This window comes from Monodelphis domestica, chromosome 4, assembly GCF_027887165.1.
Source record: "Monodelphis domestica isolate mMonDom1 chromosome 4, mMonDom1.pri, whole genome shotgun sequence".
Taxonomy (NCBI): domain Eukaryota; kingdom Metazoa; phylum Chordata; class Mammalia; order Didelphimorphia; family Didelphidae; genus Monodelphis; species Monodelphis domestica.
Genome location: NC_077230.1, coordinates 325,432,129 through 325,458,823, shown reverse-complemented (window position 1 = coordinate 325,458,823; position 26,695 = coordinate 325,432,129). Strand labels below are relative to the sequence as shown.

Sequence of the window (26,695 nt, the reverse complement as noted above, 5' to 3'; positions counted from 1 at the left end):
GGGCAAGTATTATTTTTTTTTAATTTTCATCCTCAATATCTAAATAGTATAAACACAGGAAATGTTTAATAAAAGCTTTTGATTGAACTAAGAGAAATAGGTGGAAGGTGCAAGAGAGCAAATTAAACTTGAAGTAGAGGAAAAATTAACCCATAAAACTTTCTAAACATTAGAGAGATTCATATACACAACATACTACTTTTAGGGGGAGAAATGTGTTCCTTCTTGCTAGAGAATTTCAAAAAAAGGTTGGATGAGCACTTGTCATCCATGTTGTAGAAAGGATACCTTTTATTTTGTATTTATTTTTTAAACCTTTACCTTCCATATTAGAATCAATACTATGTATTGCTTCCAAGGCAGGAGAGTAGTAAGGACTAGGCAATGGTGGTTAAATGACTTGCCCAGGGTCATGCAGCTAGGAAGTGTCTGAGGCCATAGGATACCTTTTAAAGACAAGAAATGGGCTAGATGATCATTGAAGCCACTTTTTACTCTGAAATGATTTTCTCTTGAAGCCATTCCCAGATTTATAAATTGAGCAAAATGGGATACAGAGTAGATGGTAAATTTTAGTATTTAAATACACATAAATAGATAGCATGGTTAGTGGCAGAAGACAAATATATCATCATAACAACCACTACCTGCCATTAGAATGTTTAACAATGCTTAAGTAAAAAGTTAGAGTTGTGCTTTGGTATTTATAGACTTAAATGGGTATAAACTCATGCTACTGAATGCTTTCCATAAGTCTTTGACTAATAATAGGAATTAAAGATGGAGAAGTTCAATTAGGTCATTTAGTTCAATTTTTGCTCAACTTTCAGTTCTTTTTAATGCTAAATAAAGGTTGCAAATTGCAGCACAGATCCTGGGTACCAGAGGTGATCTTGCTAGGGGGCTAACATGTTAGCACAATGCAGTAGGCAATAGGGTTGGCTTTACAGAGGCAGGAGGGAAGAAGGTGGGGCTATTTGGCTGGGTGAATTCTCTGACATTTCTGCCCACACTTAAGCTGTATTCAGTCTTGGTATTTAAGGAAAGAAAGCAAGGGTGGTGCATAACCACTAATCTCCACTATTTTTCAAGCTGCAAACATTCTACTGAGAGGGAGTAGAGGACAGGTAGGATTCTGGTTCCAGCTATTAGCATTGCTACAGAAAAAATAAGAACAATCATTAACATTTATATAGTACTAAGGCCTGCAAAGCAAACACATCTAGAGAGATATACATATATACATGACTATGTATATATATATATATATATATACATATATATATAAATACATAAATATGTATACACACATTTGACTATCAAAACAACCTTGAAAAATAGATACTGTTGTTATCCCAATATATGGAAGGGGAACAGAGATGAACAACAATAGCTAACATTTTACTTTTAGTTTTTTATTTAGTTCTTACCTTTTGTCCTAGAATCAAAACTGGTTCCAGGTCAGAAGAGTGGTAAGGGAAAGGGGATGGGGGTTAAGTGACTTGCCCAGGGTTACACATCTAGGAATATCTGAAGCCAAATTTGAACCTAGGATTTCCCATCTATGGGCCTGCCTCTAAATCCATTGAACCTATCTGCCTCCAGTGTTAAAATATGCAAAGGGCTCTACCTATAATATTTCACTTGATTATCACAATAACACTGTGAGGTGTGTGATTTTATCTCTGTTTCACAAATGGAGAGAGAAAGCTCAGGCAAGTTAAATGATTTACCCAGGTACACACACACACATAATAAACATCTGTGGCAAAATTCCTGACCAGAGTGCTTCATTCTATCAACTACTGCCTCTCAGAGCTCCATTTTCTATGATTAGAGTTATGTTCAGAATAAAAGAGGGCAGAATATCTTTAAGAATGCTACCAGTCAGGACCATTCAGAATACACTGATACATTTTCTGGAAATTGTCATCTACAAAATTATGAATACACACAAATGTGCACTAATAACAAAAATGATGGTCATTCATACCACTGCTAATAGGATATGTGGAAATAGCATTTCAGATGACCAGCAAAAGGAAAATGAGGTGAGCATTTGACCTTCAAATTATTACTATGAGTAACTCTAATTTTACAGATGAAGAAACTGAAGCTGAAGAAGAAGAAAGCAACTTGACCATGGCTGACTTAGGCTAAGAGACTTATCTCTAATAGTAAAAAAGGAAATGCCCAAGGTAGGATTTTAAAGCCAGAACTCTATTCATTCAGATAACTAACTGAACTACTTAGTTGATTATTGTTCTTTGCATGAGCGTTTAATGCATTCTACTGGTAAGCTTACACTAAAGGAATGGCAGTCAAGTGTGCAATATACTCTGTGTGTGTGTGTGTGTGTGTGTGTGTGTGTTGTTGGATTTCCCTCCAAGTGACTGGCCTCATTTGTGTGTGGTCATGGTTACTCACTACACTAGAGTTCCTGCACAACTAACACCTTACAAACAGTGGCCACCAATCACTCTTTTTTTCAAATATAACAATCCATATTCCTATGGATTCTCCCTTAATCCAGTTGGGCTCTTTAGAGGTTAAAGATGTAACACAAAATTGACTCCCTACTAGAGTGATGCCAATGATAAACTCATCTTCCTTTTCCTCCTGATATCATAGCCCCAAACAAAGCCTGATAGGAGAAGCTAAAAGGAAGGAGATAGGGATTTTTATTATTTGTGAAGATTTTTACATCCTGCTATACAAGAGAAAGGAGAGAAGAGGAGAGTCTGATTTAATTTAAATCTAACCAGAGCAGCAATTTCCTTCTTTTTCTTGGGGGCTGCCTTGGGCTGGGATGCCAGGAGCCAAGGAGGCTGACCAGCAAGAAACAAAGAACCTTCTTTTCATTCTCAACACTCTCAGGGACTGATTATAGTCCAAAAAGCTTTAAAACAATGACTATTGGACATGGAATATCTCTCTGTTCAAACAACAACCAAGAATTTATTGACTCTTAACTACCACAGGAAATTCTGGGAAAGAACTGTTTTGATCCCTTGAGAATTTAGTAGAATATGACATAATTTCAGATAATTTGGTATCCTGAGACATTAAAAGAAAAGGAAGAAGGTCTCTTGTGCATTGGGCAGATTCTATCTGTGGAAAAATTGAAAGTCCTGCACAAGAATTCTATAGGAAGATGGTGTGAAGGGTTTAACTTTACACAGAGGGAGGGAATAACAACACTGACTAGATAACATATCCATTAAAATATCTAAATAAGTCAATTGGGATTTACTTCTTTTCCTGCATTAGACAAAAAGGAAGAATGTCCTACATTCTCTCTAGAAAACCAGGAAACATTCTTTATCCTCTGTAGAATGTAAATTGTATGCTGCCAGGAATACTATTTGTCTTTGTAACCCAGCAACTAGCTCAGTACCTCTTTTACTACACTATGTGCTTATTAATGCTCCTTCAATTGAATTGCTTTGAATCATTAGAGATTTATAACCTAAAATAATGTATGAGGTACAAGTAGGAAGTGAAAAACTTTGAATTTTAAAAAATTCAGTATCCTAGTTTGCAAATGATGTTTCTCACAACCACATAAATTAATATGCTTGCATTCTCTTCCACCACCACCACCATCATCGCTATCACACATAAAAAACTAGAATTTATTTATACTTTAAAATATTCAAAGTGCTTTGCAAACATCTCATTTTACCTCCACAAGAACCCCAGGAGGTAAATTATTATCCTTATTTTACAGATGAGGAAACTGAGAAAGAGAGAAATTAAGTGATTGGTCTAATATCACAGCCAGTAAATAACTGAGGCCAGATATGAACTCAATTCTTCCTGATGCCTGGTAGAATGCTCTATCTACTAAGCTAACTTGATATCCCAAATATTTTTAAAAATATCACTGATATAATACTTTAAGATTTACAAAGTGCCTTAAAAATATTATCTCGTTTAAGCCTCACAGAAATCTTGGGACTTTGATGATACAAGATCACATGGCAAGTAAGTGTCTGAAACTAGCACTGAGGAGTCAAAATGGAAAAAAAATGAGGCATTTCATGCCTTCAAGGAGCTTATAACTTTATGGCTAGTATGAGTCTCAATAGCTCCATTTTGCAAATTAGGAAACTGAGGCCTAAGAAACAAAGGTAAAGTACCCGAGTGTACCAAGCTGGCAAGTGAAGAGGCTGGACCCAAACCCAGCTCCCCTAACTTTCTTGCCAGTGTGCTTCCTGTTCTATCACACTTGACTTTTCAAACACTGAAACAAATACTGTAATGCTCTTATATATCTATAATCATTTTCTTAGCTGACTCTTCCTATTTGAATTAATTTGCATAATTTCACAGCAATGAATTGAGTATGACAATAAAATCAGCAGATGGACCATGGACCATTTTACCAGGTCTCAAATGATTTTCAGTGAACCATGCAGCCTTTCTGCAGGAGATACAGGGCAAATCAAATCTCATTGCATCACATCAAAAACCCAACAATGACTTTTTAAGTCTAGCCACTAACCAAAGATGGCAGATTGCAGCCCAGAAGCAGCAGATATTCCTAATTAGTTGTAGCTGATTTGCCACTCATACACATTTGGCTATGTATTCAGAAATGGAAGTATTAAGCTGCTAATTGCTAAGCATTAGCAGACTTCATTTGAACTGGTCAGCTGAAAAAAATCTTGCAAAATAATTTAAGATGATTGAAATGAGACTGATGGTGAATCAAGCAGATTCCATAAATCAATATCTTCTTTCTACATGCACAGGGAATATCATTCTAATTCTCATTCTTATAATGAGAGGTCTGACACTCAGACCTCCCACTGACTAAAGGTTTAAAGACTGATCTTGTCATCCAAATCTTCAGATAAAGAACATGGCACCCACTGGCACTCCAGAGGGTGACCTGGCATACCCTGAGGCAGCTTGCTTCCCCTGAAGTGTTGTGGAGAGACCCATGGTTGGTCATTCATGTAGTAGACTTACATGGCACATCCTTCAGCCATTTCTAAAATGGTATCTCAGTTCAATTAGCCAACAAGTGAGAGTTTGTCTATATAAATGAAGCTGAATGTCTTTAAGTTAACATTGTTAATAAAAGTTCAGAGGGAAGATGACAGGATATGGAAAATTTTCCTGTAGTTTAGTCTTCTGATCTTCTGAGCAATAGACATTTATAATTAGGCCACCTTTTACGGAGATGTATAATGGCTATAAAATTATTGACTAGATAGGGTCTTAGAGATCTCTAACTCCAACTTCCTTATGGCACAGAGATGATACTACCAACCTGCTATTCAGTTGCACAGTCAAGTCTAAAACTTAAGTTAACTGCAATATTGTCTTGGTTTTCCTTACATTAAACTAAAATCTACCTCTTTGTACTTGCCACCATTGCTTCTAGTTCTGTATCTTAGGTCTAGGAGGAACAAGCTCAACCCCTCTTTTCCAACACAGTTCATTAAATATTTGAAGGCAGCTCTAAGACTTTCCTTAAGTCATTGCTTTTAAGTCTTAAACATTCCGGTTTGTTCAACTCATAGTCTTATGATATGGTCTCCAGTACCCTTCTAGACATTTGCCTCCTAGTTTTTTATTGCCTAAAGATTTGGATAACTAAGAAGGAATGAGATAGAATCTTTACTCTGACACTGTGTCCTTAGAGAAGACATTTCACTCCTTTGACCTTCAATCCTCATTTACAAAATAGGGAGAATAATACTTTTATTACATTCACATAATTATTCATCAGTCTTTGAGCACACACTATACATATTTGACTATTCTCAAGGTATTTTCTGTACTAGGAAATATCTTATTCCTCCCCTTATTAAACTGCTAAATTCACGTTTATTCCCTCTGGCACTTCTCAGATGCCACCTCCTCCTAGAAGCCTTCTTACTTTCTTCCAGGGATGGATGCTTTTACATTAAGTAATAGTTCTCTAATAGGAAAAATGGCAAACCATTCGTGTCTTTGCTAAATTAAAAAAAATTACAAAGTAGAGTTATGAAGTCAAAGATATCTGAAAAAAAAAAACAACCTAACAACAACAAACAGTGCAATTACCCTGTAATGTATATCATAGCAATCCATGTTGGTTGCTAATCTCACCTAAAATTTGTGTCCCACATATTGCCATGTTCACAAAGTGACACTTAATACATTTGTTGCTGTTATTGTAGTCATGGATTTAACTAGCATTTCATTCAAGTTATTTTACAAATTCAACCCTAACCTAAATTCTAGACAAATATCTTCAGCTTCTGTGGGGTATTTTGGCATGGATAGCCACCAAGTAGTACTCAGTATGTCTAGAAACTGAGTGTATTATTCTCCTCAACATACTACATATTTATCCCCAGACTTCCTAATTTCTATTGATATAATGATGCAATCCCATTGTTTTCCTTGTCATCCATGCCTGAGCCATGGCATTAGCTTTGGCTCATCCTTCCTTTTTTCTACCAGTTTTTCTTTCAGTTACTGAAATTCTATCATTATTTTTTCAAAATATATTTATTTTATGCTTTTTTCTCCTAATCCCTAGTGCTACAACTCATATGAAGTCTCTTTTAATCACATCATGCCTGAATTAATGCAGATTTATCCTACTTTGTCTATCCCTCAAAAATGCAGTCAGTATAAATTTGTCAGATAGCTCCATCCCTAAAACTGCTTTCATTATGCCATTCTACCACTCAAAAACCTTTAACAGCTCCTTATTTCATATTGTAATTTCCTTTTCTTTACTCCTATGGCCACATATAATCTGATATCATTCTACCTGCCTCATCTAATATTATTGTCATCATCTGTGATAGGTTTTCTTCCTATAATATTAGCTCTAATAAAACTAATTTCCTCATGGTCATCCCCAACATAAAGTGCTAGGTTGTTGCAGTGAATAGAATATTAGTCTTGACATATGGCAAATCTCTCAAAATTTCTCTATTTAAACATGGATGCAACAATTGTACCTATCTCTAAGGATTTTTGTGAAGATTAAAGTAGATAATGTTTGTAAAGTGCTTTGCTAATGTTAAAGTGCTACATAAATGTTAGCTGTTATTAACATATCCACCACCTGACCTCTTTATATATAACTCCCCAAACCACCCCAGTCAAAGACCACAACTATATATATATATATATGCAAAGGCAAGTATTTCATGGACTTTTGCAGCATATTTTCCAAGGATATAACAATTTGTTAACCTAAATTTAATAGTATATCCTTTTTGTATCTAAAGTATTCATTACTTCAGCAATCTAGAATTTAATCCCTGTGGTATCCTCTTCCTTAATAAAACTAGCAACATATAGTTGTTCTAGAGTTGTTGTGGCTAAAAATTCATCAGCCTTGAAGCTATGATCTTTTGAAATTTCATAAGACTTGTTCCTTCCAGATATACATATAGTTCTAGTTCTTATATAATCCTTAAATTCTTGTCAGCAGAGCAGAAGTTCAATATATCAACAAGTATTTATTAAGGACATATCTTGCCAGGCAGAGGACCCAGGTTCAAATTCCATCTCTGAGTCTTATTGCCTGTACAGTACTTTCTCAAAATTAGATTGAAATAATTGGTTGTTGTTCTTCATACCCAAAGAGGACTAAAATGACATCAATACATTGGAGTCAATGCACAGTGTCTCTGATGAGGCAAGCATGAACCCAGTGCAAATCTTGTACAAATAGTTCACATGAACATTTGGGATAAAGATGTCTCTAAATTTGAAGATCTCATGACTTTTGAGCTACTGAAATTCTACTTTGCTCATAGAGCACAGCAACTTCTTTGATGTGGGCACTCTATGCCAGATGGTCCTGTGCTAGTGTCTCCCATGTTTCAAAACTGATTCCATAGTTTTTCAGGGAGACCTTTAGAGTATCCTTGTATCTCTTCTCCTGACCTCCTTGTGAGTGTTTACCTTATAAGGTTAAAGCTAAAAGGATCTTTACACAAAATTTAGTCCAACTTTCTCATTTTATTGATCAGAAAACAGAGACCCAGTAAAGATTAGTGTCTTGCCCAATATTGATTTATAGTAAATGGCAGAAGTGGGACATAAACCCAAGTTTTTTGATTCTAGAGCTAGCATACCTTCTATCATATCATTGTACCTATACCTGAACATTTAAAAGGAATGCTTCAAACTGCCCACCCTCCTACCCCCTGTGGCCAATGTATAGATCTCAAAATAATACCCTGAGTTTAATTTTATCAGTGGCAAGAAGTCAGGATTGGGAAACAAAACTTAGAGTCCAGAACATTCAAGCCTTATCTTTTATCTCCACGCTGCTCCAAAAACAAAAAGGTGGGATATGCTATTTTATTTAAGAAGTTCATACCTTCTTAAGCACAGCATGATACAAGATAGGTAAAAGAAACCATTCAGAAGGATCGTTCAAAAGGGAACAAGTGAAGTGTCAGCATATTTAGGACAGATTTTTAAGAATCACATAAAAAGCATGGAGGTTAAATTTCATTTCACATGAAATAGCTATTTGATTATATCTGAAAAGATGTTATCTTTTGGTCCTGCCCTTTTCCCTTTCCACACACAAATAAAACCCAGCTCTCCTGACTTGGTGACTTTAATAGACTCTCAGAGTTGTTTTATTTTATTTTATTTCATAGGAGGGGATATGATAGATAGTCTCAAAATAATTTCCTTGGAAGTTGCCCTAATTTGCCAATAAATCACTTATCTAAAGTAGGCCCCTTTAACAGCTCAGATTCCAAAATTTATCCATTTACCATAATGTGAATGATGATTAGATTTCCATGCTGGCCCACAAAAGGCATACTATATCCTAACAACTAGTATTATAGTTAGATTGATAAAGAAACTTACATGTCATCTATTCCAAGTCACACCTGGGAAGGAATCTACTCTACAACATTTCAAATATTACCCAGATTCTACTTGAAGATTTTCATTATAGGAGAGGTCATTATTTACCAAAGCAGCCTATTCCACTTTTGGAATCAAAGCCTAGAACTTGACATGGCTCCTCATTAACATTTTGAATTCCTTTCTGAGCTAAGGAATAATTTCCCATGATTAATTATTAATTTACTTTTTACCCATGATACATGGTTGAGGGCAACTCCATGAGTGGGAATATCGCCCACTGATGCAGATCATGACGTCAAATGCAATCTACAATTTTATAAAGTTTCCTGAGACATTGAGTGGTTAAGGAACTTGCCCATGGCCACACAGATAGTATGCATCAGAGTCAAGGTTGGAACCCAGGGCTTCTTGACCCCAAGGCTGAGCCTCTATTTACTTTCCCATTAAACCTCTCATAAATGCAAGTCTTTTTTTTTTTGGTTGTTGTTATGTAAAAGTTACAACTGGAAAAATTTTGTCTGATGAAACACGAGTTCAGGGTCGTGAGCCTAAGCTTTTAAAATGAAGGTGATGTTGCTCTTGCCTCATATGCACTTTCAACTTTAAATGAGTTGATAAAGCTTGAGCGCTCTGAAAACCTCCTACCAAAGTGCTACAAAAAGGTAAGTCATTATTATTGTTGTTTATCAATACCTTGACATTGAGAGTCCACTGGTGAGGGAATTCCATTTATCGATGAAGATTGGCAACTTCCCTCTAATTTATAGACTTTGACTATTGCCCAGGGTACTAAATGGTTAAATGCCTTGATCCAGGATATAGAGCCAGCATGTGTTAGAGTAAGTGCTCAAATCTAAGGCTTCCTTACCCCAAGGAAGCTCTCTCTTACTCCTTATGTTTATATTGACAGAAAATCGTTTAACCATCAGAATGACATATCAACCAAGATTATGGTGTTATTGTGACTAATCGCTTTGCTAAATTTGTTATTGTTGTTATTATTATTATCATCATTTTAATTTGGATGTTTAGTCATTTTACCACTGTAATGAACTTCAGCAATAGAAATTCCCTCCACTGATGCAATAGGCCACTCACTTGTAATCCACAGTTTTAGGGGTTTGCAAACATTATTGTTGTTAAGTCATTTCAATTGCATCTACCTTTCGTGACCCCATTTATGATTTTCTTAGCAAAGAAACCAGAATAGTTTGCCATTTCCTACTCCAGCTCATTTTACAGATGAAGAAACTGAGGCAAAAAGAATTAAGTAGTATTTTTACTATCTGTGTGGCCCAGAGTCACATACCTAGAAAGTAGCAGCTGAGGCTGGATTTGAACATTATCCATTGCACTACCTAACTGAATTTCAAACCCTATAGCATTCTTTATTTCCATTATTAATAGAAAACCCTGAGGCAAACACTATACATATTCCTGTATTCTTTTTATAATACAGGTCCCAAAGTATTTCCTTCTATGGGTGCTTAATAGAATACTCTATAATCTTTCTGCAGATGATGCCAGGAGAAATGACATACTTCTGACTTGAAATATGGGCTAAATTTGGGATCCGTTCTTTGAAGAATAACATCCAAAGTCTTTATTAATCCAAGTACTTATTTATGAGGACTGATTTATCAGTCCATTCGTGTCCCTAAGCAAAACATTATCAGGGAACTAAGATTGACTCTCTTATCTTCTTACTCTAGTGATAAAAAAAGCATAAATTACTTTAAAGAATGGTAATACAAAACTCACAGATATACACATTTAAAACATCAGTGACATTTTTGGAGGGAGGGAGATAACTGATAATTTATTATACACCAGTAAAATGGACTTAGAGCTTGCTATTGATGTTAAGCTTTTAAAGTTGAGAAAATCTAGCAAGTCTCAAACAACTTCTAAGGACTGGTATTTATTTAATATGAATTTTTGTTTTGTTTTTTTTTTTGTAATTCTGTTTTTCCCTTTCTCAGGGGGAATAGAAGGAATAATGCTTGTTAAAAATTGAAAATGGAGTTAGACTCTTAGCTCCTTGTGGGGCAGACAAAGTAGTCGCTCTTCTTTGGTCCCACTATGTCTATAGTCTGTTCCCAATGGATTATGAGCTTCTTTAGAATAGCCCTTTCACATTTTTCTTTCCAGAGCTTAGCTCATAATAAATGCTGAATAGATACTCTTTTTTGTTCATGCATTTACACATTAATTATTAATTATTATTAACTTATTATAGAAGATGCTTGTTTGTTTCTGGTGCACTGATTAATGTAATCCAGCCATTCTTAGTAAGTCTATATGGTCCAATTCTGATCAAGACTTTTGCTCCTTTTCTCTTTTTAACTCATTTACTATTGTCATAAAGACAATCGAGCACCAAGTCTGCATGGCCTAAAATGAAATTCCTATTGCTTGTTCTTTTCATCATTTCTCTTTTGATTTCTCTGTTGTCTTCATGGACTAGGTCCAGAGAGCCTGTTTCTCGGCTTCACCTAGTTCCTTAGGTTTATTCCTGCATTTTTTTCTCTTGGAAGTACTCTTACCAGTTGAATGGTCCCTATGGCTCTCTTCAGGTTTCGGGGAGGGGGAGAAGAGAATAAAACACGTATAGGTTCCCAGCTCCTTGAACTTAATCCTGGATTAAAAGGGATAATTATGAAACACTACTTTGCATAAATCTTTCCTTTTCCTTAGGATTTTAAGGTCTTAAAAACACACATTAAGGTATGTAAATCAATAAAGTGATACTAGGGGACTGAGGTTGCTTAGAAGAATAGAATTTTAGAAATCAATAGAATTTAGAAAACATCTAACCCAACACTCTTATTTAATAGAAGATGGAACTGAGAACCAGAAAGATTAGATGATTTGTCAAAATTTTAATAGTTTATTCCCACCCACCCCCACTTCTGTTCGAGAGCTCTCTTAACAAATAAAATAACTTAAGCACGGTGTATGCCTTTTTTTAAAAAAAGCCAGAACGTCCTGCTATCAATATTTTACTGAGACCATAGGTGGCAACCCTCTGTCCTGAAAAAAGGAAAGGAAAGGAGTTAGGCCACCAAGATAGTATCAGTTGTGATGATGTGCAGTGATATTTGGTTAAGAAATGTTGCTTTTTCTCAAATAGATGTGGCCATGGTTGCCTAATTTTATAGAGCATTGGTAAGCTCTGTCCTTTTCTTATCTCTTCTTCTTTCCTCTCCTCTCCCCCAACTTCTCTCTCAGTAGTGGACTAAAGTCAGGAAGACTTAAGTTCTAATTAAATCTAGTTTCATTTACCTATTAATTATGTGTCATTTAATTGAAGTCTGCCTTAACTACTTTGTAACATTAATAGCACCTACCCTTCCAAAGTTGTGAGGATCAAATGGGATTATATTTTAAAACTGCTTATCATAATGTCTAATATATAGTAGGTACTTAATAAATATCTTCCTTTCCCTAGGCTGTGTATTCAGTTGACTTTCAATACGAACAATTTTTTTTTTGTTGTTGAGTGAAATGTTTGACCTTTTCTTGATGTTACTGTTGCCTTAAACAGTCAAGTTTTACATTCTTTGTCAATAGCATACACTAAATATATTATGTATGCTGAGTAAGTTAAATTTATATTAACCAAAACATTTTAAAATTGACTTTTATCCATATCAATAAAATTCAAAATCTCAATGCACATCTCACACAGAAACTATTGCATTGTGGCCCAAACTTAGAGAATCACTGGTGTAAGTGCATCTATTTGTATGGATAAATGATCATTCTATCCATTCCAACCAAAAGACAAAATGAGCTCAATTGCTGACTGTCCCCACATGCCTGGAATTTCTCCTTTATGCCACCTTCTGATATCTCTGGTTTCCTTTACATGCCAACTAATACCTCATCTTCTATAGAAAGCCTTCTTAACACGCTGTAATTTCAGTGTCTTTCCTCTTTTAATTAGATTTACCTTGTACATAACTTGTTTTGTGTATATTTATTTGTACAAGGTTTTCCCCTTTAGAAAGCCTGTGAGAATAAAAACTATCTTTTCCCTTTATTTGTATTCCTAGCACTTAGCATAGTAGTTAGCACATAACAGGGGAGATAGATTTTTAATGATTGATTGTCAGTATACAGAATAAGATCTTACTGCAGAGACCCCTGAAAACATAAGTACATTTAGACAAATCACATATCAACTTTGCAGATGCCAAGCTGTAAAATGCTACAATGTTTTTTTTTTCCTTACTAACCTGTAATGACAACCCCTGCTTTTAAAAAAAAATAAGTGTAGCTCTTCCTTTGCAATGATGCAACAAGTATGGTGGTAAGCTAAGCGAGGGGATTTAAATGGGCTAATCAGTCATGGGTACATGGTTTTATTTTGTATTCTCTTTATTCCTTGATTTCTAATGATCATTAATAAACCTCACAAAAATAATATATTTATTTTTGAGATTTAATTTTAACTTTTACATTGATGGCAACCACTAGTTGGAGAAGAACCTCTCAATTTTTTCAGATACTCTAGACTTCCGGATAATCATGGCTGAAATCTAGATGCCACACGCTTCCTCTCCCAGGCACTGAACAAAATAGACTACATCAAAGGAGCATAAAAATCACCTTTGGAGGAACAGAAGGACTCCCCAGTACTCCCCAGTACCCCACAGAGGCGAAGGTACGTGGGGTTTGAACATTTCCACACTATAATAAGAAGGAGGAAAAGCTTGCACAGAAATGTGAACTGAGCTGCCCTTCACCACACCCACCTCCCCCACCAAACCAGAGTGAGCTACTGGAGCACTCACTGGGACAGCAAGTGAGTGCGGAACATCTCTGTCTGGGGGGGCACTCCAGGGTCCTTGGGATCTAGGGACTGCCAAGAAAAAACATCTCAGGGTGGTTTCACGGGAGAATCCTGTGCTGAGCACAGGTGGCCCAGGGAGCCATACTCGGGGTGGTTGTGCTGAGCATCTGGGTAGAGCTGAACACCTGGGCAGTTTGGCTGTGATCAGGGTCCCAGCTCTCTAAGAAACCTCTGAGGCTGGGAAGAACTAGTCTGAGGCAACTAAATTCACAGAAAACCCGCCTATATCACCCAGACCCCAGACCAAAAAGGAAAGGGGAATAAAACCACCAAAGGGATGGCTCACATGGCCCAAAATCAAGCCTCCAGGAAGAAAGGGAAAACGGTGACTATTGAAAACTTTTATGGTGGAAGTACCCAAGGAAAAGAGGAAAATGAGGATGAAATCCAAAAAAAATCAGAACATGCCTCCAAAAATGGAAACTATCAACGAGCTCTGGAATATCTCAAACTGGAACTTACCCAAAAGATGGAAACCTGGAAAGAAAAATGGGAGAAAGAGATCAGCAGTCTGACAGATAAGACTGCTCAATTGGAAAAAGAGCTCGAAGCATCCAATAGAAGGGCAGACAAAGCTGAAAAACAAAACCAGCCCCTAAGGACCAGAATTAAGCAACTCAAAGAAAGTGAGATCATGAAACAGCGAGAATCAATAAAGCAAAGCCAAAAAATTAATGAATTAGAAGAAAACATAAAATATCTCACTGAAAAGGTCACAGACTTGGAAAACGGAGGAATAAGAGACAACCTCCGAATTATCAGTCTCCCAGAAAAAAACAGAGATAAACAATAAACTCGATGTTATTCTACAGGAGATTATAAAAGAAAATTGCCCCCACGTTCTGGAGCAAGGGGGCAAAATAGAAATAGAAAGGGTTCATTGAACACCCTCTATACTAAATCCCCAAAAGACAATCCCCAGGAATGTAATCGCCAAATTCAAGAGCTTCCAAGAAAAGTAGAAAATCCTACAAGAAGCCAAGAGGAGGAGCTTCAGATATAAGGGGGCTCCCATAAGGATCACATATGACTTAGTGGCTAACACACTAAGAGACTGCAAAGCATGGAACACAATATTTAGAAAGGCAAGAGAGCTGGGTCTCCAACCAAGAATCAACTACCCAGCAAAACTGACTATATACTTCCAGGGGAAAGTATGGGCATTCAACAAAATAGAAGATTTCCAAGCATTTGCTAAGAAAAGACCAGAATTTAGTGGGAAATTTGATATCCAATCACAGAAAGCAAAAAAACATGAAAAGGTAAATATGAAAGAAAGGGAAAAGGAGATAAATCTTATCTTGTTCATTAAGTCAAACTCTCTTCTATAAGGACTACATTTACATCAAATTATATATATTAATATGTGGGGAAAATGTTTTGTGTAACTCTAAAAAATTGTATGCATCATAAGAGTAGTTAGAAGAAACATGCATAGGGAAAGATTGGGGCATTAAGAAGATTTGGGGAAAGTGGGGGCAAAGAAAGGAAAAGGGAGGGGGGAACCATCGATAACACTAATATTTACTTCAAGAAATAGGGGGGGGGACTTAATAGAATAATCTTTCCCATATAAAGATACACATGGGAAGGGGAGGGGAAGAACTCTCATATGAGAAGGAGAAGAAGAGAGCATGAAGTGGAATTACTTAAACCTTACTCTCAGTGAAATCAAACCTGAGAAGGAAGAACATCTAGATCCAGTGGGATCCTGAATTCTATCTTATCCAACAGGGCAAGAAAGAAAGGAAAATTAAGGAAGGGGAAGGGTGAGGGAGTATAAAAAGGGAGGGAAGGAGAGGGGGGAGGGGAAGGGAGTATAAAAAGGGAGAGGCTAGAAACGGAAGCATCTCAAGGGAGGGGATTAGGGGGACTGATCTAAAGTAAATCACTGGTTCCAAAGGAGATACCTAAAAAAGAAAGGTCAGAACTAGGGGAAGATATCACAATGCCAGCGAATCCACAAATGATAATCATAACTTTGAATGTGAATGGGATGAACTCATCCATAAAATGTAGACAAATAGCAGATTGGATTAGAACCCCAAACCCTACCATATGTTGTCTTCAAGAAACACATATGAGGCGGGTTGACACTCACAAGGTTAGAATTAAAGGTTGGAGTAAGACCTTTTGGGCCTCAACTGATAGAAAGAAGGCAGGTGTTGCAAACATGATATCTGACAAAGCCAAAGCAAAAATAGACCTGATCAAAAGGGATAGGGAAGGTAAATATATTCTGTTAAAAGGGAGTATAGACAATGAGGAAATATCACTAATCAACATGTATGCACCAAATGGTATAGCATCCAAATTTTTAATGGAGAAACTAGGAGAATTGAAGGAGGAAATAGACAGTAAAACCATATTAGTGGGAGACTTGAACCAACCACTATCAAATTTAGATAAATCAAACCAAAAAATAAACAAGAAAGAGGTAAAAGAAGTGAATGAAATCTTAGAAAAATTAGAGTCAATAGACATATGGAGAAAAGTAAGAGGGACAAAAAGGAATTCACCTTCTTTTCAGCACCACATGGCACATTCACAAAAATAGATCATACACTAGGTCACAGAAACATGGCACTCAAATGCAGAAAAGCAGAAATAATAAATGCAGCCTTTTCAGATCACAAGGCAATAAAAATATTGATCAGTAAGGGTACATGGAGAGCCAAATCAAAAATTAATTGGAAATTAAATAATATGATACTCCAAAATTGGTTAGTTAGAGAAGAAATCATAGAAACAATTAATAATTTCGTTGAAGAAAATGACAACGGCAATACATCCTTTCAAACCTTATGGGATGCAGCGAAGGCAGTACTTAGAGGAAAATTCATATCCCTGAGTGCATATATTAACAAAATAGGGAGGACAGAGATCAAGGAATTGGAAATGCAAATTAAAAAAAAAAACAAAAAACTTGAGAACGAACAAATTAAAAACCCCCAGACACCCTAATAAAGCTACTTCTGATTCAGCTCACTCCTGCGGCCTGCTCCTGCCTCCAGTCATCCACTCCTGACCTCCTTGACCCAGATCTCTCACCCAGCCTCAGCAACTCTACTCCTGATCTCTGGCCTCCAACAGGGATCACCCATCCAGACCCAGGCCAACCCCAGATCCCAGGCTGCTGGTAGCTGCCCCTGTGTCTTTGGAATAACAAACGGACTGGTAAAAACCCAGGTGTTCTTTCCTCAGGCAACAATTAGCCTCCTAACTCCCTCTGAGGAACTAGTCTTTTACCTCAGGGGGGACTGGGAAAAGGAAGAAATTCTTCCAAATAAGAAGTTTATTATAAGCATGGCCTATTCCATGAGAGAGCAGTGCATTGCCTATTTCAAAGAACTTTCAGCTTTAGGATGTTTTTTTCATGAGTGCGCTTATCCTTTTACTTATCTTACTTGGGATTCATGCAAGAAATTCATCTCCCTACAACAATCCTTTGCCATTTGGGTCTTCCCAGTTTAGGATTCCTAAAACCCAGGTTCTCCCTCTCTATGGGATATCCCACAGTACTAACAAAAGGAATCTCAATGGATTAAAAAAATTAACATTAAAGAGACTGGAGGTTATATTTTAAGACTTTTCAGACTCCAATATTTTATAAAAGCCTCTGTATTTTATTGTATTTTGCTGATTGTTTTGTTTAAGATTTAATTTTGTGATTTTAAGTTATTCTATTAATGTATTCAATAGTATTCTGTTACACTGAATCATTTTAATGTACTGGGTTTTAACTACTGTTATATTCTGTTGCTTTTCCCCTATAACTATACTGAACAAATATTATTAAATAAGCCCATATAAAATTTTTTTTCTAGTTTGGCTTTGTAAATTTTCGCATAGAGGATAGATGGACTTCATCAAACTGGTAACAATTGTATAACAATCTTTGGAAATTTTAATGAGCTAAATATCTCAAATTGATTATAAGGGGTCTTTAGATATGATTTTTTAGGTGTTTTTTATCAACCCTGATCATTTTGCCTGCCTCTATCAGGAGGTAAGGTCCATTTTAGTAGCTGAAGTGAAGTACAACTATAATCTCCATGTCCAGATGAGACATGACAGTCTAATACAAAAGGAGCTGGGAAGTTGATCCCAGGGCATGGTACCCCTGAATGGCTCCCAAAAGAGAGAGGGGCATCTCTCATTTGTAACTCCTCATCTCACTTTACCCTTTCACCAGGATGATCTCTAGATTCTTGGTGACACTTTTAGACCCAACATTAATAGTATAGAGGTTTGGTTTTTTCTAGGCTCCTCTGCTACATTTTTGTAATGATGGTAGTAATAGATTTTTTTAAATATCTCAGCCAAGGTTGAAACATAATTACACCTGAAAAAAAATGGACAAGTATCCATTAGCTTCTAAGGTTTTTTTTTTCCCTTTATATGTCATAAGACAGACTCATGTAAAATATGATAGTGAGTTTGTTTGTTATTGTCATAAAATGGGCTATTATAACTTGGGGGAGTTTGATACTTTTTGAATGTGCATTACATTCTGTACTACTGTTCTTTACAAAAAAATAAACTGTTCCTTTTTGAAAATCATTTCCTTATACTCACAGTGGATAATGGCCAGGTTTGAAGAGGAAATGCATCTCATTTTTGGTGAGAAAACTTTGTATTCTATATTTCCTTAGCTAACATTGGTTGTCAATGATTATATGCTATATATATGCTATATATATATTATTATATATGCTATATGCTATATATATGCTATATATATATATATTTATATTTATTTATTTGTTTTAAAAACTCTTTTATTATACTTTTTGCTTGTATGTGCAACATACTATTTCAGTTTTTTTTTATTTTTCTCTCCTTCTTATATTTGAAGCACATGTCACCAGTATTGAGATCTTAACATTTTTTTTTGATTTTGCGGTAATATAAATTTAAAATATATTTGCCCTAATGTCAATGCATACCCCAAAAGCTTTAGACTATAAAAATGATGCCATTGATTGAAAAATTATGGGACTTTGCTTAATGATTCTGTCTGATTCCAGGACAAGAGAATACCAAAGAGCCATTGCACAGTGCCAAAGAAGCACAAAGCTAAGCTGCACAGTGCCAATCAAGCACAAGGTCAAAGAGACCAACCAATCCCAATGGGATTGATGAAAATTTTGAGCCAAGAAAAGAGGGCTTGAACTTGTTTGGGGTTTGAGGTTGTGGCTCTTTAACATGTGTTAAAGGTAGGCCTTCCTTGTCCCCACATTCTATCAAGTACCTCAAATTTGGCTCCTACCTGGCTCCTATAATCTAGTCCCTATTCTGTCTTTCATAATGTGGCAACTTTCTGTAGTCCTGGCTACTGATTTGGTAAATGCTTATTTGCTTAAATCACTTTAATTGGACCATGATTCAAAGACCTGTTATAGGTTTGTTTTTTTTTTTTACTTAAAATTTTTACACAGAAGACTTTGATAGTCTATATTTCATCCAGAAATTATTTTCTCTTTTATTTGGATTTTTTAAATTCTTGATTCCTCTTGCCAATTTATTCATATACCTCATAACTCAGTAATGTATCCCTAAGTGATTCCTGTGTTTTTCAATCACCCTCTTCAGGGGGGTATATATAATTATTATTATTTTGAATTGCAAAGTTTAATTTCTTTTTGAGAATAATTTTAGGGTAAGAAACATGCTACCTCTCTGAATCCAGAAAGTGAACTATTTGGAGAAGGCACCATGAAGATGCCTGCACAGACCATACACTGCACCAGAAGATCCAGAGTGAACTTTGGGATGTGGTGATTTGAACTGTATGGGGGTTGAATGCATTTCTTTTGTATGTATACTCTTATGCCAAAGGGGACTGCCTTCTAACTGACTTTTTTCAATGTGCCTAGCAATTATTGGTTTTGTCTCTTTTCCTCTTCTCAAATTATTGTAATTTCATAGCTGGTATGTTTATAAGACCCACTGGAAAGATGAGTCTTCCACAGGTCTTGGGGCTTGGGAGGGATGTATAAATGGAGATTTTGAACCCTAGACTTCATTCCCCAAAAGTCCTTGGTATTTCCCAGAATTCCCTGTAATCTCTCCTGTATCTCCACATTGGTGAGATCATAATTGATATTTAACTGGCAGTAACACCTCCCATGCTCTCTTCCTTTGCAATGATGCAGCAAGTATGGTGGTAAACTAAGTGCAGGGATTTAAATGGGCTAATCAGCCATAGTCACATGGTTTTACACATGGTATCCTCTTTATTCCTTGATTTCTAATGATCCTTAATAAACCTCATAAAAATGAAAATAAAAATAAAAAATAAAATGTAAGGATTTAAAAGAACTAGTCTTTTAGAATTAAAAAAAATTTTAAGAGAAATCCTGAGCTCATTCTATAGGAGCTCTGACCAAAACATGCCCCTCAAATTCAAGCTTTACTATTCTCAAACATTCCCCTTAATTTACAAATATTTACTTTGTTCAAAAGACATTGTTCTGGGTACTGAGGATATAAAGGAAAAAAATGAAAAAGTCCCTGTCTTCGAAGGTATGGGGATGCAACAAAAGTGGTCATTCAGGAAGAATTAATTAAGTTTTTAATATGTGTAAAGCACTTTGCTAAAAACTGGGGATAAAAAAGGAAAAAAATAAACACAAAATTGATTCCTAATCTCAAGGCTTTGTAGTCTAAGTGCATGGTTGGGAGAGGAGTGGGGCAGTGGTGGCAGGGAGAATATATCATGTAAATAACTAGGTACATGCATGTACACAAGTATCAGCTTAAATAGTTTCAATATTTTCACAAGGGAAAAAGTGGCACCTGAGTTGAGACTTGAAAGAAGACAAATACTCTGACAATTAGAGATGAGGAGGTGTGATCTAGGTATTATGGCAGACACATCTGTCAATCAAAGAATCAGAAAGTTTCAGATAAGCAGGGAGTCTTAGCACTATTTTAGAATATTCCATCTTAAAATGAAAAAAAAAATGAAACCTCAAGGTAAAAAATCTGGCTCCAGGTCACAGAGCTCATTAGTGGCAAAACACAGGTCTCTGAAAATGATATTATTTCCCTTATTTTAAAGAGGAAGAGAGGAGCTACAGAAAGAGGAAAGGAAGGTTATGTGCTTAGGACCAGAGTCACTTTTCTTTTTTCATATGGCCAGAACTTCTACTTTCATGAGCTAAGTTAGTGGGACTAAAAACATTCTAATTTTACCAAAACTCATCTCCAAACATCCACAGAAAACCAAACCAAAATGAGACCAAAAAATTCCTCCATTGATTTATCTTCCTCCAAAAAGTCTACCCCTAAAGCTCCATGACAGCATAGCGGTGACCCTGGGGGTCTTAAAGGCTCTGCCAAAACAGTGACAACCATCTGGAAAGGCTTTGATTGTGGAGAAAGTGTTTTATATATTTTAAAACACTAATGAAATATGAGCTATTTTTGCTCTGATCATAGTGAGAATGTCTCTGAATTAAAATTATATTTTACTTTAAATAATTTTCCATTTGTAATTATGCAAACCTTCCAAAAAAGATATTAATAGAAGGCTCAGCTTAAAGATTTATAGAGGTTAGACAGATTTATATTACCATATTAAGTGATAAATAAGTCCTTTGCGGTTCTGAGATGTTGAGGAGGGAATGTAGGAAACTGAATTATACAATTATTACATAAGCATATTCAATGTTACCAAAAGGTTGCCATGATTCCTGTTTGTCTTTTGCACTTTCAAAAAGCATGAATGACATCAAGAGGATGATGACTTCTATGTGAGTTGAATTTAAATGAGGCAGAGTTGTACAAAGTTTTCTGCCTCATTTTCTCTTCCATTTATTGAAGTCAAGGACATAACAAAAGTCAAGATGACTGGTGATGGCCCAGCATGCAGTAAATGACTTTTATATCTTTGATGTGTGTTCCACAATGCCTGCTCCTGCCTTCATCACCATTGGAACAAATTGTTCCTGCTACCCATTCCACTGGGACAAATCTTTACATGCTGGGGGTAGACATCACTCAACCTCTCCAAGACATTAAATGACTTGGCCAGGATTAGACAGCCACTGTGTGGCACAGGTCACATTTGAAACATGATCTTCCTGGATCCAAGATGGCTGTTTCTTCACTATCTAATTCTGTCTCTAATTCTAACTCTAGTCATCTCTCAACAGCTGGTTCTGTGTATTTGCATAAAGCACTTAATAATAAATTTCTCTTTTATATAGTACTTTAAACAATTTGGTTATCACAATTATTTGTGTTTAGTTATATTTTCCTAAGCTGATTTTAGTACCTTAATGTAATGTTCAGATGGAAAATTGAGGCTTAGAGAAGTTCTAGAAAGTGCATGTTGCAATGGAAATGATACTGGATGATTGAGGAGACTGTAGCACGAACAACTAATTCATTAGTTTGTTGATAACAAAGAGAAAAGAAAACCCACAAAATGTTAGAAAAGAGAATGATTATAATTTCTTTAAGTGGGTTTTCTGCTAGATTGTCTCTGAAGGTTTCTTCAAAACAGTGATTTCATGCTACTACTCCATTCTGATCTCTAAAGTCATATCTATATAGCTATCTATTAATCTACAGTTATAATTTACCACAGAAAGGGAAGATTTCTAGATAAAAGTCTTTTATTTTGCTACCAATGAGCATATCTACTTAGGCTCCCTGAATGCCTTATTTTCATTTGTGTCTAATCTATACATATAAGTGACTTCAAATAAATACCTTGAGTGAATTATAAACAGCATTAAATATTTTAATTAGATGTTTGACTGCACCAAACAAGCAACTGAATCAAAACCCTCTGAATATCTTCTGCCTTGATGCTATTGCCAAGAACCCTCTAATCTAATCAGCTTTATCCTCATATATTTTATTGATTCACTCCTCAAACATTAGTACCATGGTAAAAAAAGAAGTTCAAAACATATTTATTCTCAATCTAATCCCATAATCTACCTTTTTACTTCCTCTTCACAAAATATTTAGGAAATGAAGCTATGTTAATTTAGTGTACTACAGATTCATCCTATACATCAATGGCATATGGCAGTAAAAATTGCTAACGTGATCTTACACTGGATTAGGAAAAATCTACCCTCCAGTAACAAAGTGGCACCAAATCTGGGTATCTGGATAGTGGTGTTCTGGTTTGAGTATGATCATTTGGGAAGGCCATTGATAAGCTTCAGAGCATACAGAGAATGATTAAAATTATTGAGGCTACACCAAAAGAGAATTGGTTGAGGAGACTTGAAATGTTTAGCTTGAAGATGATAATTCTTATTTTATTTATTTGTTTGTTTGTTTTTTGAGGAGTAGGAAAAATAATAGTGATATTTAAATGTTGTAATATTTGGGAAGTTTTCACACAGAAGTGGTATTATACTTGTTCAATCTGGCCCAAGAGACAAAAAGAAAAGAGAAATGGCTAAAAGTTACAGAGGCAAATTTAAGTTTAATGACAAGAAATAACAAGAACATGTTAATAATTGCAGTTTTCAAAACAATGGAAGGGAATATAGGTGAACACTTGTCAAGGAGGTTGTCAAAGGGATTCTTATTTAGAATTCGTTGGACTAGATGGGCACTGAGGTCACTCCCAGGTCTGAAATTTGGTTAATCTAGAAAGCCTTGCCAATCTTTAAAAAACTTCAAATATGAGTATATGGATCAGTGAGTAGAGCATTGAACTTAACACTCATCTTCTTGAGTTCAAATCTAGCCTCAGACATGTATTAGCTTTGTGAGTCTTGATGAATCACTTAACCTTGTTTGCCTCAGTTTCCTTATCTGTGAGCTGGAGAAGGGAATGGCAAATCACTTCAGTATCTTTATCAAGAAAATTCAAAATGGAGTCAAAGAAAGTTGGACATAACTGAAAAATGCAAAAACAAAATGATAACATGAGTTGGGTAAAGAATTTTTTATATTGCCTAAATCCAACATACTGAAGTTCAGAGAATTCCTAAATGTATGATGATGAATTTCTTTAGAAACAGAAAATCTACATCATATTTTGCCATAGATAAGCTGTGATCTGTGTAGATAACAGAAGCACCAGAATTTAAAAGTCAAGAATTCTGAAAGCATTAAAGTACTGGTAAGATCAAATCAGCTCTGTTGGCAATAGTTTCAACTAAGATTTATTTACTAAGTAATTACTATGATCCAGGTACTATGTAACTTCTTCAGATACTCTGAAAGTCAAAAGACAATTCCTACTCCCAATGACCTCAATCTAATGAGAGAAACAACATGAAATTGAGTGTACAAATAAGATATATATATATAGATATAGATATAGATATAGATATATAGATATATATACACAGGATATTTGGGGGATAATCTCAGACAGGGCTCTAAGATTAAAGAATGGGAAAGACTTTTTTTTAATAGAAAATGGGACTTGCTGAGACTTGAAACAAGACAGAGAAAGTAAGAGGAGAAGATAGGGAGGAAGAGTACTCTAGGAATGAGGAACTGAGAGATGAAGCTTTAGTCCTTTAAAACCTCTGGGCATTTTCACATAAATGAATATTTATCCAATTCTAAGCCACTCTATTTTTACAATTGATTTTAAGAATAAAAGTGAAGGATTATATATCCATTTAATTATTAATGCCTGTGACTAGGTTTTTATTTATGTCTTCTGTCTTAAATAATTATAGTTTGCTGGGAGCCATCAGACCATGAAGCCTTGACAGAGTCACGTGTGGTAGCTGAGGAGACCACAGTGGTCCTTGGCAAGATGTGATTGTCTTCTCTATCCCTTTTACATGACCTCTTTCATCAGTGCCCTTTACCTATGAATTGACATGATTATTATTCCCCCTAGTCTCAAAAGAAATAATGCAAGAGCAAAACACCTGTACCCTAATTCTCTAAAACATCACCAAAAGATCAGACCCTTAAACCCAAACCCAAAAAGACTATCATGGGTTAACTTTTATTTAGGCACATAATTCCCAGGAAAACCACAGCTACAGGCCAAGCCCAGAACTTTCCCACTCTCAGAAACTTATTCTCATGGAGCCAGCACAGAAATCAATCATAGAAGCCCATGTGATAAGTACAAGTACACCAAGTTTCAGTATGCCTCAGTGACTCCATTACACAAATCAGTAACTCAGAAACTCCCTAGTAAGCCAACAGTCTAAATTTGAATTGTGTTCCCAATACCCCTCAACCTCAATGATATGATTGTTGAATTGTCTTTTAAGAACTTCTGGTTAATTATTCCATTTTATTAAAAGCAATAAGTAATTTTCCTTGATTGTTTGTAAGTTTAAAACTTCTCACAGGGTAATGAAAAATTAAGCCACCTGTGACAAAATCATTTATCTTGTATGCTGCTTGTAATCACAATATAAGAATATATAATGTTAATCAAGTTATTTGTTAAAAGTTAATGTATCACTTTTCCAATTATCTCTCTTTGAACATGTGTGTTAGATAATGTAATCTGCATGCTAGATTAGGGGGAATAATAATCATGTCAATTCATAGGTAATGATATTTTATGTCACAACAGGAAATTACTAGAGGTGAATGTTCAAAACCCCACAAAATTTAATTGTTTTTCCCTCCTTTCTTATTTCCTTTATGCCTTTGAAAATGATTAGATACATAATAAAGAGAAACATATTTTCTATCTTATAAAAAGGAGAAAACTGAAATGTGCCTTCATCATACAGTGAGATTTTTAAAGACTAAAATTGATGAGTGTTATATTTTGGGCTATCTAGTGATCAGAATCTTTACAAAACATATATAGACAGAAATTTAAAGTGTTTATTTCAATATAATCATGCAATTAAATATTCTGTTCTATAAGAGTAAGAGAGGTACTTTTGTCACTGCCCTCTGAATGAAATCCTGCACAGATATGAACATATTCTTACTCAGCATTCGCCAAGAAATCTAGCCATCCCTTTATCCTTATTTAACTGTTAATTCAAAATAATAAATCTCTATGTATGCTAAGACTCTGTGTTCATTTAAGAAATAGACAGAAACATATGTAGTATAGGTTTCTTTATTGACATATTACTCTCCTACTTGATTCTAAAAGGGAAAGGACTGTGCCTCTTTTCAACTCTATACCTTCCCAAGTACTTGTTCAATATTCTGCACACAATGAATGTTTAAAAAACGTTTGAAAATAAATGGAATCTAGGTCAACAATTAAGCTGTCTCTAACTATATTATAGAATCAGAGTTTGTCAGAACTAGAAGGGATCCTTAGAGATCATCTAGCCCAGACGTGTCAAACTCACACCTCATAGGCAGTTTGAACCAGATTAAAATATAATTAGAAAATGTAAATAGTATAAATTAAACAAAATAAAGTAGAGATGACATTGATTATTTAAGTCCTTATGCAGGGATCTGGCTAATTTTTATCAGAGTTTGACACCATTGATCCAACCCAAAGTCCCTCATTTGATAGCCATGGAAACTGAAGGTGAGAAAGGTCATTCAAGGTCACATCAATGGGCTTTAACTCAAGTGTTCTTAAGATTAACCTCCTAGTTTAAATTCATTCCATGAACCCTTACAAATTTACCTTAGTTTAAATAAAATAAAAATGCCTAAAACTTTTTTTATTAGTTTTGTGATTTCACTGATTTGGGAACTCTCAGTAAAGAACTCCATCTAAGAATGGAGATCATCACCTACTCCCATAATGGTGAACCTATGACACACATGTCAGCACTGACATGCATAGTCATTTTCGATGACAGGAGGCCACATGTGGGCTCAGGGCACCTTGGGGCCTAGGAGCTGCCCGGAGTCGTGTGCCCAGAGCCATGGCAGTGGCCATGCCCTGGCCTGGCAGGGGGTAGGGGATGTTGGGGGGGAGAGGGCTGCTCCACTTACTTGCCTCAGGGGTAGGGGGAGAGAATTGGGTGGTGCATGCCAGGTGGCTGGGGTGCATGGGGATCCCTCAGGAGGCAGGCAGGCTGGTGGGTGGCA

At 35.7% G+C, this 26,695-nt stretch overlaps 1 protein-coding gene across 6 annotated transcripts in view; it reads right to left on the bottom strand.

Annotated features, from left to right (window-relative positions):
* GRM5 (glutamate metabotropic receptor 5) overlaps positions 1–26,695 on the bottom strand; it is a 705,122-nt gene that overhangs the window by 299,019 nt on the left and 379,408 nt on the right. The gene's annotated exons all lie outside the window — the stretch shown is intronic.